Source organism: Macaca nemestrina, chromosome 5 (genome assembly GCF_043159975.1).
Source record: "Macaca nemestrina isolate mMacNem1 chromosome 5, mMacNem.hap1, whole genome shotgun sequence".
Taxonomy (NCBI): Eukaryota; Metazoa; Chordata; class Mammalia; order Primates; family Cercopithecidae; genus Macaca; species Macaca nemestrina.
Window position 1 is genome coordinate 99,715,376 of NC_092129.1, and position 15,441 is coordinate 99,730,816.

Genomic DNA, 15,441 nt, shown 5'->3' on the forward strand with positions numbered 1-15,441 from the left:
TTGGACTGCCTTGCTAGGTTGGGGAAGTTCTCCTGGATAACATTTTGAGGCATGTTTTCCAACTTGGTTCCATTCTCCCCATCACTTTCTGGTACACCAATCAAACATAGATTTGGTCTTTTCACATAGTCTTATATTTCTCTTCAATCACTGATACCCTTTCTTCTACTTGATCAAATCAACTATTGAAGCTTATGCATGCATCATGTACTTCTCGTGCCATTGTTTTCAGCTCCATCAGGTCATTTGAGGTCTTCTCTAAACTGTTTATTCTAGTTAGCCATTCATCTAATCTTTTTTCAAGGTTTTTAGCTTCCTTGTGATGGGTTCTAACATCCTCCTTTAGCTCAGAGAAGTTTGTTATTACAGACCTTCTGAAGCCCACTTCTGTCAGCTCGTCAAAGTCATTTTCTGTCCAGCTTTGTTCCATTGCTGGGGAGGAGCTGCAAACAATTGGGGGAGAAGAGGCACTCTGGTTTTTAGAATTTTCAGCTTTTCTGCTCTGGTTTCTCCCTATCTTTGTGGTTTTATCTACCTTTGGCCTTTGATGTTGGTGACTTACAGATTGGGTTTTGGTGTGAATGTTCTTTTTGTTGATGTTGATGCTATTCCTTTGTTAGTTTTCCTTCTAACAGTTAGATCCCTCAGCTGCAGATCTGTTGGAGCTTGCTGGAGGTCCACTCCAGACCCTGTTTGCCTGGGTATCACCAGCAGAGGCTGCAGAACAGTAAATATTGCAGAATAGCAAATATTGCTGCATGATCCTTCTTCTGGAAGCTTTGTCCCAGAGGGGTGCCTGCCTATATGATGTGTCATTTGGCCTCTACTGGGAGGTGTCTCCCAATTAGGCTACATGGGGGTCAGGGACCCACTGGAGGAGGCAGTCTGTCCATTCTCAGAGCTCAAACACCATGCTGGGAGAACCACTGCTCTCTTCAGAGCTGTCAGACAGGGATGTTTAAGTCTGCAGAAGTTTCTGCTGCCTTTTGTTTAGCTATGTCCTGCCCCCAGTGGTGGGGTCTACAGAGGCAGCAGGCCTTGAAGAGTTGCAGTGGGATCCACCCTGTTCGAGCTTCCCTGGCTGCTTTGTTGACCTACTCAAGCTTCAGCAATGGTGGACACCCTTCTCCCTGCCATGGTGTTGCCTCACGTCTCAATCTCAGACTGCTGTGCTAGCAGTAAGCAAGGCTCTGTGGGCATGGTACCCACTGAGCCAGGCATGGGATATAATGTCCCGGTGTGCTGTTTGCTAAGACCATTAGAAAAGTGCAGTATTAGGGTGGGAGTGTCCCGATTTTCCACGTATAATCTGTCATGGCTTCCCTTGGCTAGGAAAGGAAATCCTCTGACCCCTTGCACTTCCCCAGTGAGGTGATGCCCCACCCTGCTTCAGTTCTCCCTCCGTGGGCTGCACCCACTGTCCAGCCAGTCCCAATGAGATGAACCAGATGAACCAGTTACCATCTTCTGCGTTGATCACCCTGGGAGCTGCAGACTGGAGCTGCTCCTATTTGGCCTTCTTGGAACAGAATCCACCTGACAGTTTTCAACCTTTGTGCCCTCTCTCCCTTCCTCCACTCTCCAGTAGTCCCAGTGTCTATTATTCCCATCTTTATGTTCATGAGTACCCAATGTTTTGCTTATAAGTGAGAAAATGCGGTATTTGGTTTACTGTTCCTGTGTTAATTCACTTAGAATAATGACTTCCAGCTGCATTCATGTTGCTGCAAAGGACATGATTTTGTTCTTTTTTAGGGCTCATAGTTTTCCACGGTACATATGTGCCACACTTTCTTCATCCAATCCATCATTGGTGGGCACCTAAGTTGATTCCATGTCTTTGTTATTGTGAATACTGCTGTGATGAACATGCAAGTGCAGATGTGTTTTTGGCAGAACTATCTATATTTCTTTGGGCATATACCCTGTCATGGGATTGCTGGGTAAAATAGTAGTTCTGTTTTACCTTCTTTGAGAAATCTCCAAACTGCTTTCCATAGTGGCCAAACTAATTTACATCCTCATCAACAGTGTATAAGCATTCCCCTTTCTCTGCAGTCTCTCCCACATCTGTTGTTTTTCTGCTTTTTTTTTCTTCCTTCTAACTTCTATTTTAGGTTTGTAGGGGGAGTTGATGTGGAGGTTTGTTACATGGGTAAACTGCATGTCACTGGGGTTTGGTGTACCAATGATTTCATCACCCAGACAGTGACTATAGTACGCAATAGGTAGTTTTTTGATGCTCATCCAACTTCCACCATCTACCCTCAAGTAGGTCCCAGTGTCTGTTGTTCCCTTCTTTGTGACCACGTGTACTCAGTTTTTAACTCCCACTTATAAACGAGAACATGTAGTATTTGGTTTTCCTCTTCCTATATTAATTCACCTAGAATAATGGCCTCCAACTCTATCCATGTGGCTGCAAAGACATAATTTTATTCCTTTTTATGGTTGTATAGTATTCCATGGTGTATATATACCACATTTTAATTATCCAGTGCACTGTTGATGAGAATCTAGGTTGATTCAATGTCTTTCCTATTGTAAAAAGTGCTGCAATGAACATATGCATGCATGTATCTTTATGGTAGAATAATTTACATTCCTTTAGGTACCCAGTGATAGGATTGCTGGATAAACAGTAGTTCTTTTTCAAGGTCTTTGAGAAATTGCTGAACTGCTTTCCACAGAGGCTGAACTAACTTATATACCCACCAGCAATATATAATCATTCCGTTTTTTTCTACAACATCACCAACATCTGTTATTTTTTTACTTTTTAATAATAGTCATTCTGACTGGTGTGATTTGGTATCTCATTGTAGTTTTGATTTGCATTTCTCTGATGATTAGTGATGCTGAGAATTTCTTCATATGCTTATTGACAAAGACACCAAAAGTAATTGCAACAAAAACAAAAATTGTCAAGTGGGACTTAATTAAACTAAAGAACTCCTGTAAAGCAAAAGAAACTATCAATGGAATAAACATACAAACTATAGAATGGGAGAAAAATTGGAAACTATGTATCTGACAAAGGTCTAATCTTTAAGGAACTTAAATCATCAAGCAAAAACAAAAACCCCATTAAAAAATGGTCAAAGGGCCGGACACGGTGGCTCAAGCCTGTAATCCTAGCACTTTGGGAGGCCGAGGTGGGTGGATCACGAGGTCAGGAGATCGAGACTATCCTGGCTAACATGGTGAAACCCCGTCTCTACTAAAAACACAAAAAACTAGCCAGGCGTGGTGGCAGGTGCCTGTAGTCCCAGCTACTTGGGAGGCTGAGGCGGGAGAATGGCATGAACCTGGGAGGCGGAGCTTGCAGTGAGCCGAGATCACGCCACTGCACTCCAGCCTGGGAGACACAGCGAGACTCTGTCTCAAAAAAAAAAAAGAAAAGAAAAAAATGGGCAAAGGACATGGACAGACACATCTCAAAAGAAGACATACATGCAGTATCAGATTTTTAACCAAAATAATAAAGTAAATATCTGCGAATTTCCTTCCAGATATAAACAAATGATTGAACAAATAAATAAATGGGAGAATGGGACAGATCATTTTTTATAAAAATAAAAGACTTTTAAATAATATTTGTAAATACCTCTCCCTTCCACAGGTGGAGCTTATCCCCGCCCCCCCCCCACCTCCCTCCTTGAGAGTGAGCAGGTCTTAGTCATCTTCCTCCACAATATAATAGAAAAAGGGAAAATTAGTAACTTTGCAATGAAGAAAATGGACAGATATCACTTTAACAAAGTAATCAAAGTTAACATCATCAGTGATAAGCCATATATTTCCTGATAGGCTATGATGAGAAGGGCATCTCATATTTACGGTGCTCTTCCCAGAAAGCTACAATCTCAGTCTAATAACGAGAAAACATCAGACAAAAACACACTGAAGAACACTACAAAATATCTGACCTTACCAGTACTCTTCAAAAGTAATAAGGACACAAAACCCCAAAAAACAAAGAACAACAAAAAAGGAAAAGCTGAGAAACTGTCACAGATCAGAGGAGACTTGAAAGGTCTGACAACTATGAAATGTGAACAGTATCTCTTAGTACTCAGATAAAGTTTGACTAAATCTTCATAAACAGGAAGAACTCCCTGTTAATTATCTTCTAGAACTTTAGGGATGAAATAACATTAAACTCCCCATGATTTCTATGGGAATCATCAGCTATACTATATAAAGATAAGGACAATAAATAAAGGTCTATAGAGGTATTAGAGGTCTTAATAAAACAAAGATCTTACTTAGACAAAAAATAATAGAGGAAGCAAAACATAGGTGCAACTTTTCTCTGTAGAAGCAAAGGAAGTTATAATACAAATATTTTATCAACAATAGGAAGTAACCTTAGTATAACTAATAGATATAATTGATCTGGAATGATTGGGGAATGGGACTTCTGGTTAATTTAGTATTTTATTAACTGAGTTATTCATGTTTACTAATTATGGGCAGCCAGTTTTTTAAAGGGCTAGGAAATGTCAATGCTCTTCAGCTAAAGACCACTGAGATGCCTTGCAGATTATCTTACAAAGAAGAATGCTCACTGTGAGAAAACTGTAAGTAAGTTTTCTTACTAAGAATGTCTAAGAAAGAAGTTATTACAGAATTTGGGCTTTGGATGAGTAACTTGGGGAAGGGCATAGGGAAGTAGGGGCTTTCTCTGATTGGGGGCTACAAGAAGGCAAAGCAATTTTATGATTAAATGTCTGAATGAATCTTATCTATAGGGAGGGCAGATTAAAATGGGGATAATGCTGAAATCGGTATTCAGAAGTAGCAGTCATTCAGCTAAGAAAGGGGAATGTTTGATATTTCATGAGCTGCATGATGATTTTATTTTGACTTATTTTATCAAGGTATTCAAGCAACCTTATTGAGATACTCTGCATTTATGTCCAATGGGAAAAAAGCCGGGCCTGACTGTGAATGTCAGACCAGTTTCCAGCAATCAGGAACTCCTTTTTGCTTTCTCAGAAACAAGAAAAATACCTCTTTTTGACGTGTAATCTTTGGTTGCACATGTCTGTTATGGAACTTAAAACTGCTGTCCCTTAGGTTACCTTTTTGTGTGTGGCCTAAACAACGGCCACTTTAGTGGACACCATTAACCACTTGCTCTTCTTGAGACACTCTCCTCTTGGCTTTATTGACATGGTGCTTCTCTGAGTTTCTTCTGCATCTCTGGTCCTGATTCTTAGCCTTCCTTCTCCCTGATTCTTCTCCCATTCTAAATGTGTGGATTCCCTGGGGCTTACTCCTACGCCCTTCCATTTTCCGTTTCCACTCTCTCCATTACTGATCCCACCCATTCACATAGCTTTAAGCGCTGTCTCTATAGGGGAGTTCCAAATTTATATATTTACCTTGGGTTTCTCCTTTGACTTCTAGACTCATTTATCCAACTGTATACTTGATATCTTCACTTAAAATTTCACAAGAGTCACAAATGTAAAGTGTCCGATATAGTTTAGATATTTGTCTCTGCCCAAATCTCATATTGAAATGTAATCCCCAGTGTTGAAAGTGGGGTCTGGTAGGAGGTAACTGGATCATGGTTGCAGATTTCTCATGAATGAAATTCTCTTAGTGCTGGCCTCATGATAGTGGGTGAATTCTAGAAAAATTTGGTTCTTTAAAAGTGTGTGGCACCTCTCCTCCTCTCCCCCTCCCTGCTTTCTCTGCTTTGACATGTGACATGCCTGCTCCCTCTTCACTTTCCATCATGACTGTACATTTCCTGAGGACTCCCCAGAAGTGAGCAGATGCCAGCACCATGCTTCCTATAAAGCCTGTAGAACCACTAGCCAATTAAATTTCTTTCCTTTTTCTCTCTTTCTTCTTTTCTTTCTTTTCTTTTCTTTTCTCTTCTTTTCCTTCCTTCCTTCTTTCCTTCCTCTCTTTCTTTCTTTCTCTCTTTCTTTCTTTCTCTTTCTTTCTCTCTCTCTCTCTCTCTCTCTTTCTTTCTTTCTTTCTTTCTTTCTTTCTTTCTTTCTTTCTTTCTTTCTTTCTTTCCTTCCTTCCTTCCTTCCTTCCTTCCTTCCTTCCTTCCTTCCTTCCTTCCTTCCTTCCTTCCTTCCTTCCTTTATTTTTTTGAGACAGGGTCTTATTTTGTCACCCAGGTTGGAGTGCAGTGGTGCCATCACAGCTCACTGCAGCCTAGACCTACCCTGCTCAGGTGATTCTCCCATCTCAGACTCCTGAGTAGCTGAGACTACAGGCTTGAGTCACCATGCCTGGCAATTTTTTTTGTTTGCATTTTTTTGTAGAGTTGGGGTTTGGCCATTTGCCTAGGCTGATCCTCAAACTCCTGGGCTCGGGCAATCCACCAGCCTTGACCTCCTAAAGTGCTGAGATTACAAGCATGAGCCACTGAGCCCAGAAAAATCTCTTTTCTTTTAAATTACCCAGTCTCAGGTATTTCTTTATAGCAATGCAAGAAAGACCTAATACAGTGTGTAAAAGAGGATTTTATTGATTTTCCGCCCTAAAGTCATTCCTCCTCTGCTCTTTGGTGTCTCAATAAATAGCCCCACAATCTATTCAGATCCTCAAACTTGCAATTTGGGAGTCAAATGTGATTTGACTGTGCCCTCATATATGATCCATCAGCAAATCTTGCTGCTCCTACCCCAAAATATATCTCACATCTCTCTAGTTCTTGACTCCTCCATGGTCCAGGTCTAGCCCAAGCCACAATCATCTCTTCCCTTCATGAGAGCAGCTTTTTTATTTAACTCTTGGCTCACACCTTGGGTCTTTTTCCTCTCTTCTCATGAAAGCCAAACTCATCTTTTGAAAGCACAAATATGATTAAATGACTTTTCTCTCACCTTAACATTCTTCTATAACTTCCCACTGTACTTTAAAATAAAATCCAAACTCTTCCCCACATGCCCTACTTGAGCTATACTCATCCTGCATATCAGGCTTTTCTCATCTGAGACCCCCTCTCCCTCACTCATTATGCTCCAGTTGCATGATTTTTTCAAAACAAATAATTATCCAATTTTTCAAGCTCATTCCCACCTCAGGGCCTTGAGCTTGCCCTGCCTGTAAACTCACCCCTATCCCCACACAGACACATCTTTCTTTATCCATACCTTCCTTCCCAAGAAAGGCTTCTGCTCTGCTTCCAGTCTGTGCTTCAGGGTTCCCTCCAGAGACAGCCTGTCCCTGACCTATCTAACTAATTAACTCCCCTAATTACAGTCTGCCATTGGCTTTTTAAATTTCTTCCTTACCATTTAATATAATTCATAATTTTCTGCTTTTTAGATAATATAATATCTATATTTCCTGTAAGACTGAAAGTTCCAACAAGGAAAGAGTGATATGTTTTGCTTCCCACTCTGTAGTTCTGCATTTAGCACATAAGCAGCACTCTGTAAATATCTGTTGAACATATGGACATATTAATGCATTGTCAGTCACTATTCCCTTGGAGTAAACTAGTTTTGTTCTTACTGGCTTCAGAAACACTACATGAGTGAAGCAGGGCAGCTGAAAATGTGGAAATCATCAAAGAATGTAAAAATGGACTCTGTGTCTGCAGGAGGTAGAGGATGACCAGAGGTGACGAGATTCAGCCATGGGAAAGGAGAAAGACCACTCCACTTGGATTCAGAAGACTGAAGGTCTGGACCAGATGCAGGGAGTTGAATAATTTGATTAGGTTCTGTGTTAGACTGAATAAGGCCCTCCAAGTATGTCTACATCCTTATCCCTGGAACCTATCAATATGATACCTTACGTTACAAAAGAGGCTTTGCAGAAGTGATTGAATTAAGGATCCTGAGATAATTCTGGGTTACCCAAATGGACCCAGTGTAGTCACCAGGGTCCTCATTAGGCAGGAGAGTCAGACTTAAAGATGAAGATGTGAGGACAGGGCAGAGCAATGTGGGACCACAAGCTAAGGAATGCACGCAGTGCCTAGAAGCTGGAAAGGGAAAGGAAATTAATTTTCTCCTTAAGCCTCCAGGAGACACAAGCCCTGCCAACCCATTTTAGATTTCTGACCTCGACATCTGTGAGAGAATAAATTTGTGTTGCTTTTAAACCACTAAATTTGTGATAATTTATTACAGCAGCAATAGGAAACTAACATAAGGTCTGAGACTCATCTCTAAAATCTGTCTTATTTACCTATTTGTTTGCCTTTGTTGCTGCTATTGTCTCTCCAAACTAAAATTAAAGTTATGTAATGGAAGAGGCTATATCTCTGTTGCCCACTGTTTTATTTCCATGATTGAGAACAAGGCCTGACACAGAGTAGGTTTTAAATAAATATTTGTTGAGTCAATGAGCAGATGAACACAGATTTCTATCCAGTGGGGTTATTGTGAAGACCAAACATGCAAATATAAATTACAGACTATTTTCAACAACTGAGCAGAAGTCACTCTTCCCATTCTCCATGTGATTTCCTCTTCTTTTTAAACACATTCATCTCCTCTGTTGAATTTCCATGGGGTCTCTTTCACTCCTCTGCCGAGTTATTCCTCCATCATTTGATGCCCTGTTACCTAATTCTTCCCTTAGGCTCTCTACCCTTAATTATATTATGTAATATCTAATTGTCCTGCTTGGGGGATCCAGATGTGACTGGATTATATAAATACTGAGGTAGCCACTTCAGATTTACGTGTTGGCATACATGCATCCCTATGGCTGTGATTAGATTTCATATGTATCGTTTTAATGGATTTTAATAAATCACTTTAATGAATGTTGTATTCATTTACTTTAATTTGATTAGACCATTGCATGTGAGAAATCTCCTGTTCTGAAATTGCTCATGTTAATCACAAAATTGCATCATAATGTAGTGACTAAGAGCACGTTTTCTTTTCAAAACACAATCACGTCACATGCAATTTTAATCAAATAAGGCAGAGCAATTCCTCTGTAGCAAGATAGTGCTGAAAAGCAAGTTTGTGACCCAGCTTTCTTTCTCTTGCAGCCTGCTAGATGACTCATACTGTCATATGCTCTAGTTTACCAGGCACTGTCTATGAGTCTTTCTGGTTACAGATTCCAATCAATATCCTGTAAAAAAAAAAAAAAAAAAAAAAAAAAAAAAGTACGTGTGTATGAAAGAGGGAGAAAGAGAGAGACGGTAAGTGAGGAAACATACTGAGATGTATAATATAAAGGAATCTGATAGCAATACAGGGGGCTCTAACTTTGAAACCTGTGATTTGTGATTTCAAATATTCAACATGTGTTAAGTGAGGTCATGCAATCTTCCCGAGGAAAATTGTTGACTGAGAGAGGTGGATGGTGTACCTCTGCAAAGCTTGTCATCATGTTTTTCTTGAAATGCAGATGTAGCGGAGGGGTTGGTGAGGGAGGTTGGGAGGAGAGAAGGTTGATTCTGGTAAAGTCTTCATTAAGCAAGGACTCCAGAAGCCTCCTCAATGTCAAAATATCTCCTACTCACATTCAAACAGACATTCACTTGGGTGAACAGGCTATTTCAATTTTTTGCTACCTACATTTGTGAATATTTTCCTTTCTTGAAGAGAGCAGCCTTACTGATGTATTTGTACAAACAGGCTTGCTTAGCCCTCTCACATATACGTATGTGTATGTGTGCATATATATACAGTATACATGAACAGTATATTATATATGTGCATAGATATATACATATATAACTATATGAATACACACACACACACACACACATATACCAAAGAGCTCCTATTCCCTATTGAACAGAGAAAATTACAAAAGTCAGGAGAGGTGTTTTTAGAAAAATGCTTCTTGAGTGATTAATTCTAATATTCATTTGTATCTTTATTAACTTCAATTATATAATAAAAGCATCATTTATGTCAATCAATACACAAGGAATTATTTCAAAGTTTTCTGTATTTATCATTGACTTTGCATGCATGTGTTTCTTTGTTCAGCGAACCTTCATTGAGCCTCTATTGTATGCCAAGCTCTATACTGATTTCTGGAATTATAGACATGAAAAAGAAATATTCTTGCCCTTCTAGAGTTCATAGAACAATGGAAGAAGTAATATAAAACATGCATATTAAACAATATTGTGGTAAGAGTTGTAACTGAAAAAAGGAACACAAAATAGTAAAAGCCTGATAATTATCTAAACTTTCACTATTTCATTTTACTTACCTGATCTACAAAAAAATGTAATAAGACATTGAAGTAACTTTTAATTCTTGTATTCTGACACTTTAAATTATAATTGTTAAAGAATAATTTTTCCAGACATTTTAGTCAGCAGTGTCAGACTTCCTAGGGATTTATTCACAAAATTTCTAGGTAGATTAATGATCTGTAGTTAATCTACATTGTAACAGGATTAGATTGAACAGCATTTCCGGGTCTTTCCACATACTTTGTCCTGGAGACTAGCCATGAAATCAAAGAATTTCAGAGTGTATATGTGGTGAGGGAGGTGGTGGGTAGTAGGGAGCCTATGGATACTATTATTGTCCCCATTTGACAGATATCAATAATAAAGTCAAGAGAAGTTTAATAACTTTTCAAGAATACACAACTAATGTGTGGTTAGGCTGAGATGTGAGTGTAAGCAATTCAGATCCAGACACCGCTGCGGTAGATATCTCTCACATTCTTTGAAGTAGAGGAGACTAGAATTAAAAAGCTCAGTTGTTTTAGCTTGCTGCAAATTTAACATGAGTTAACAAGTGGCCAACAAAATAGTTTAAAAAATAGCTTTGCTAGTAAGAATATATCTATTTATATTAATAATCACTGCAAACCAATTACTCCAAAACTTAAACACACTATCAACACACATTTATTATTTCACAGTTTTGTGGTTCAGGGTTCTGGGTGCAGCTTTCTGGATCCTCTGGCTCATGGTATCTGACAGGCTGCTGTGATCAAAGTGTCAGCTAGGGCAACAGAAGGCTCAAAGCTTGACTGGGGTGGGTTCACTTCCCAGCTCACTCACATACTCATTGGCAGGATTCCATTCCTCCAGTGCTCTTGGATTAAGGACCTTAGTCCTGATTAACTGTTAACCTGAGATGTCAGTTCTTTGCCACATGGCGCTTTTTTTAGAGCTACTCATAACAGGACAGCTGGTATCCCTCAGAGCAAGCTCTGAAAGAGAGCAAAAAATAATGAGAGAGGTTGAGCAAGACAGAAGCCAGCGTGTTTATTTTAATGTAAACTATCCTCAGAAGTGATATCTAATCATATTTACCATATTTTATTCATTATGAGATTCACTAGGCCCAAGCAACACACAAGGGGAGGTGACTGCACAATGTCATGAATACCCACAGGAACAGATCATGGGGGCTCATTTTAGAGGCACCTACCACACTGTTACCAATGCCAGGAGAAATTTACCTAACGTCATGACTTTGGGACAGCTGAAGTAATCAATATGCCAAATATATAAAATATATTTATATAAGATATACAGAAATAAAGGTAGATATAGATCTACATATACACAGTCAGATACATATACATATAAATGTAAGAAGTTACAAAAAATAATTTGGTTTTCTAGATTGAGGATCTTCATCATTTCAATTTCCACACAAACACTGCCATGTCAAGAAAGTTTGATATTTTTCTAGCAAAAACTCATTCAGACAGAGAAAAAGCTTTCATAAATATTTCACAAGCCCTCCTCTCAATTCAATCCTTCTCTCATGGTCATGAAAGCCTGTAAGCAAATGGATACGAAAAGTTGTTTATCTTGTCACATGGACAGTTTCCTGCTATTCCAAAAAAGCTTTGACAAATTATCCTTTATGCCCCATTACATTAATCAAAAATCCTAGATTACCTATGTCTTCTCTGTGCTGGTGACCTGTTCCCTGCTTGAGTCAGTGCCGAATTTTACTTTTCTGCCTCAACATCGTGCAAATGACTTCAGTGTGGTAACCTACACTTGACTTCACTCCTGGGAGTACTGTTTAACATTTTGGACCTGAATAACAACCTCCACCTATCGCAAGGTTGTTTTTATATTTTTTGTTTTTAAATCAGGGGTAAGGGCTCAAGTGCTTGTCATTGATATTCAAAAAGTATCTATGTGGACAAAATTACCATACATTTCATCATGATAGCTGAAGAAGCCTCCTTTTGCTATACTATATAAATCTAAGTTATGCTATAGCCCTCCTATCAGCTTTTAAAAATATGTGTGTAGTTGAATTTATCGTCATGTACAGAGAGAGAGCACTTCATTGATTTAGAAATTAAGCTATATAATTACCCTAATGGGCAATTTTTGGTACTAACATATTTCTGCAGAGATCCTCTACCATTTGTTGACATGAGAAGCTCAAATTTTCCTTCCGAGTTATATTTGCCTCAGATGTTTGAAATAAAATCAGCTGAGTCCTGATTATAAACATATAATCATAGGGTCACACATAGGGTCACAGGATTATGGCATTTTAGACACACTTTTAAATTAGGCTAGGTTTCCTAAAGAGAAAAACACAAAAGTTTAAATAATTTATTTATTCAAGCAATATTTATTGAGTGCCTGCTATGTTTCATGTACTATGTTAAGCACTAAGAATACAGTGTGAAAAGACAGAAAAGATTGATCTTTTGGAATTTAATGATAAAAAATCTCACAGAAATTGTATTTTTTAAATCAATTATCTCTTAGGAATTGGGTGGCTATTTCAAAATATTCCAAAAATAAGGAATCCAATTCTAACTAGAGGGCACATGGCTTGTTGCCCATGCCTCCGCTCAGCAGAAGAATTAAGATTCATTTAGCATTTTAGTGCCAATAGATGACCATATGGGTGGGTTTTGGAAAGACTATAATAAACCCACATAAGTTTCCCTTCCCTGTGAGGTTTATAAAAACTTTTTCTTGCTATCCTATTGATAGCATAGGCATAATACGTGTTTGACAACATTCATTGTCCAAACAGAAAAAATATGCTATAATAAATTAATATATATTTTTAAATTTATTCAAATATATGTGTGTGTGTGTGTGTGTGTGTGTGTGTGTATGTGTATATATATATATATATATATATATATCCAGATGGAATTAATATTGTTTTGATTAGGTAGGGATTGAAAAAACTATTCTAAAAAAGTCATAAGGAACTCTAAGGTGATCTACAGAATTATAGCCAGAATTTGTTAAGCTAAAGGATCTATAAATGAGATCCTTGTATACTCTTACTGATGTCACAAATATTGTGTGTGGGATAGATATTGTTAGCCCCATTTTATAAGCCATTTGTTAAACACAGTCATTACTAAAAATTAAGTTGCATGAACTTAAAATAAAAAATAATCAATACTCAATTGAATGTACTACATTTTAATTAGTTCATTAAATTTTGCCATTACCTATGCTCTGGAGGTTATCTATGTTTATTGTGTCTTTATGGTAAAAATGCAATGTAGTGGTGTGCTACACAGCACATCTCTTCCCACTTCTGTGTTTAATGATTTCAAACATGGTAGGAACATTTATACCACCAAAATAAGCTAATGATACAAATCAGAGCCTTCTTTTTTTCTGAGCTAGTTCTTAAACATATCCCAGAACACCACTGGATACTCTCTAAGAGAGTGCATTCCTTGCTCTGAGCCAGCAATTGATTTAAGGTGCTATTGGTTTTTCTATAGACTGAATATAAGGCATCCAGAAACCTTAGAAGTGAGATGACAACACTTATTATTATAACTATTGACCTGCTCAAAGTTTTCACGTCACTTCCCTACAACTGTGTCTTTACTTGATTAGATACTTTAGTATTCAAGGAGAAATGTTTTCATCAGAGGATACATTGAAATGAAAGTTGGTACTGACACTAAGTCACTTTGAGATTTTTAATACCACTGGAAAAATGACCATAAAAACAAGAAATGAAAATTGGTTAGAGACGATAATCTTGATTATCAAGGGGATATCATTTTGCTGCTTGAGCATCAGGGAGAGATCATACAACATAAACTCAGAACATTTTTTGAGTTGCCTCCTGGTACTGCTATGCCTGGTGGTAAAGTTAACAGAGACTACAATAACCCCATACAGGTGAAACTATCAAGGCGCACACCTTTCAACAAGGAAGGCTGGGTCACGCCACCAGATAGAGAACCTGAATCAGCTGAGTTTCTGGCTGAGGGCAAAGGAAACATGAATGAATGAAGTGTGGGGAAAAAGTTATAAATACCATGTGGAACATCATTACCACTTGCAGAAAAGAGGACTGCAGTAGCTAATCATGTTTTTTTTTTTTAATCTGTTATTCACGTGATATAATTAACCAGTTGTTTTTCTTCTACTCTCCCACTTCCATTTGATAAAGTGATAAAATGTATTAGTCCATAGAGGAATCAAGAAATAACTCCAACCAGCCTAAAGGTAGAATGGATATCATAAATGAGATTTTGGGTCTTCCCTTTTGGGGAAAAGACGGGAGCATATTTATTTGTAAGAGAAATGGTTGCTTTATATTAAGTGAGAGCATGTTGTAATTGCTATATAATTGTTTAGAAACTCAAATGTGGGAAGAAGAGTGTTGAGTAGCCAAAGATGTGGACAGTAGCGGATACTGTGAATTGTTTTACTCAACACTTGCTTTAGTAACTTTCTAGCTTGTCTCCTGAACTAAAAATAACAGAAACAGAAGAAGAAGAGGATGAGGAGGAAGAGAAGGAGGAGGAGAGAGGAAGGAGGAGGCCTGATTCCTTGAAGGTAGGTTTCTAGTATGGCTTTGATTTTGCCATGCAGATACAGCTTTGTAAGACTTAGAAGGAGGAAATGACCAACATGAGAAAGTGGCTGTCCACAGTGCTGTTGGATATTCTTGCAAGCATGTCAGTGAAAGGATCTGTTCCTCTAAGGCAGCACTAGAGAAGATTTCAATATCCAGCCTTTATGTCATAGACTTTAAAGTGTATGAGATGGTAGCAATAGGGCTTCTACCAGAATAGTTCTGTATTATAGTTGGGCATTTCTCCTAGTTACTCTTTTTCCTGGCCATATAGCTATATACTTTCCTGGACCTCAAGGAAATTCTTTTTTTTTTTTTTTTTTTTTTTTTTTGAGACGGAGTCTCGCTGTGTCTCCCAGGCTGGAGTGCAGTGGCGTGATCTCGGCTCACTGCAAGCTCCGCCTCCCGGGTTCACGCCATTCTCCCGCCTCAGCCTCCCAAGTAGCTGAGACTACAGGCTCCCGCCACCACGCCCGGCTAGTTTTTTTTTTGTATTTTTAGTAGAGACGGGGTTTCACCATGTTAGCCAGGGTAGTCTCGATCTTCTGACCTCGTGATCCACCCGCCTAGGCCTCCCAAAGTGCTGGGATTACAGGCTTGAGCCACCGCGCCCGGCCAACCTCAAGGAAATTCTATAAGCTACCTATATCTTTTATAAACCCCTTTCTGTTTAAATTAGCTGTAGGGGATT

At 38.6% G+C, this 15,441-nt stretch overlaps 1 long non-coding RNA gene across 2 annotated transcripts in view; it reads right to left on the reverse strand.

The window, feature by feature from the left end:
• Positions 1–15,441, reverse strand: part of LOC105496129 (uncharacterized) — a 563,517-nt gene that overhangs the window by 147,573 nt on the left and 400,503 nt on the right. Inside the window, exon 14 of one of the 2 annotated variants that reach the window (XR_011623578.1) lies at positions 9,911–11,133. The exons of the other annotated variant lie outside the window; for it this stretch is intronic. This is a non-coding gene — a long non-coding RNA (uncharacterized lncRNA). Of the gene's footprint in view, positions 1–9,910; positions 11,134–15,441 lie in introns of those variants that run through there. 2 annotated transcript variants of the gene reach the window in all.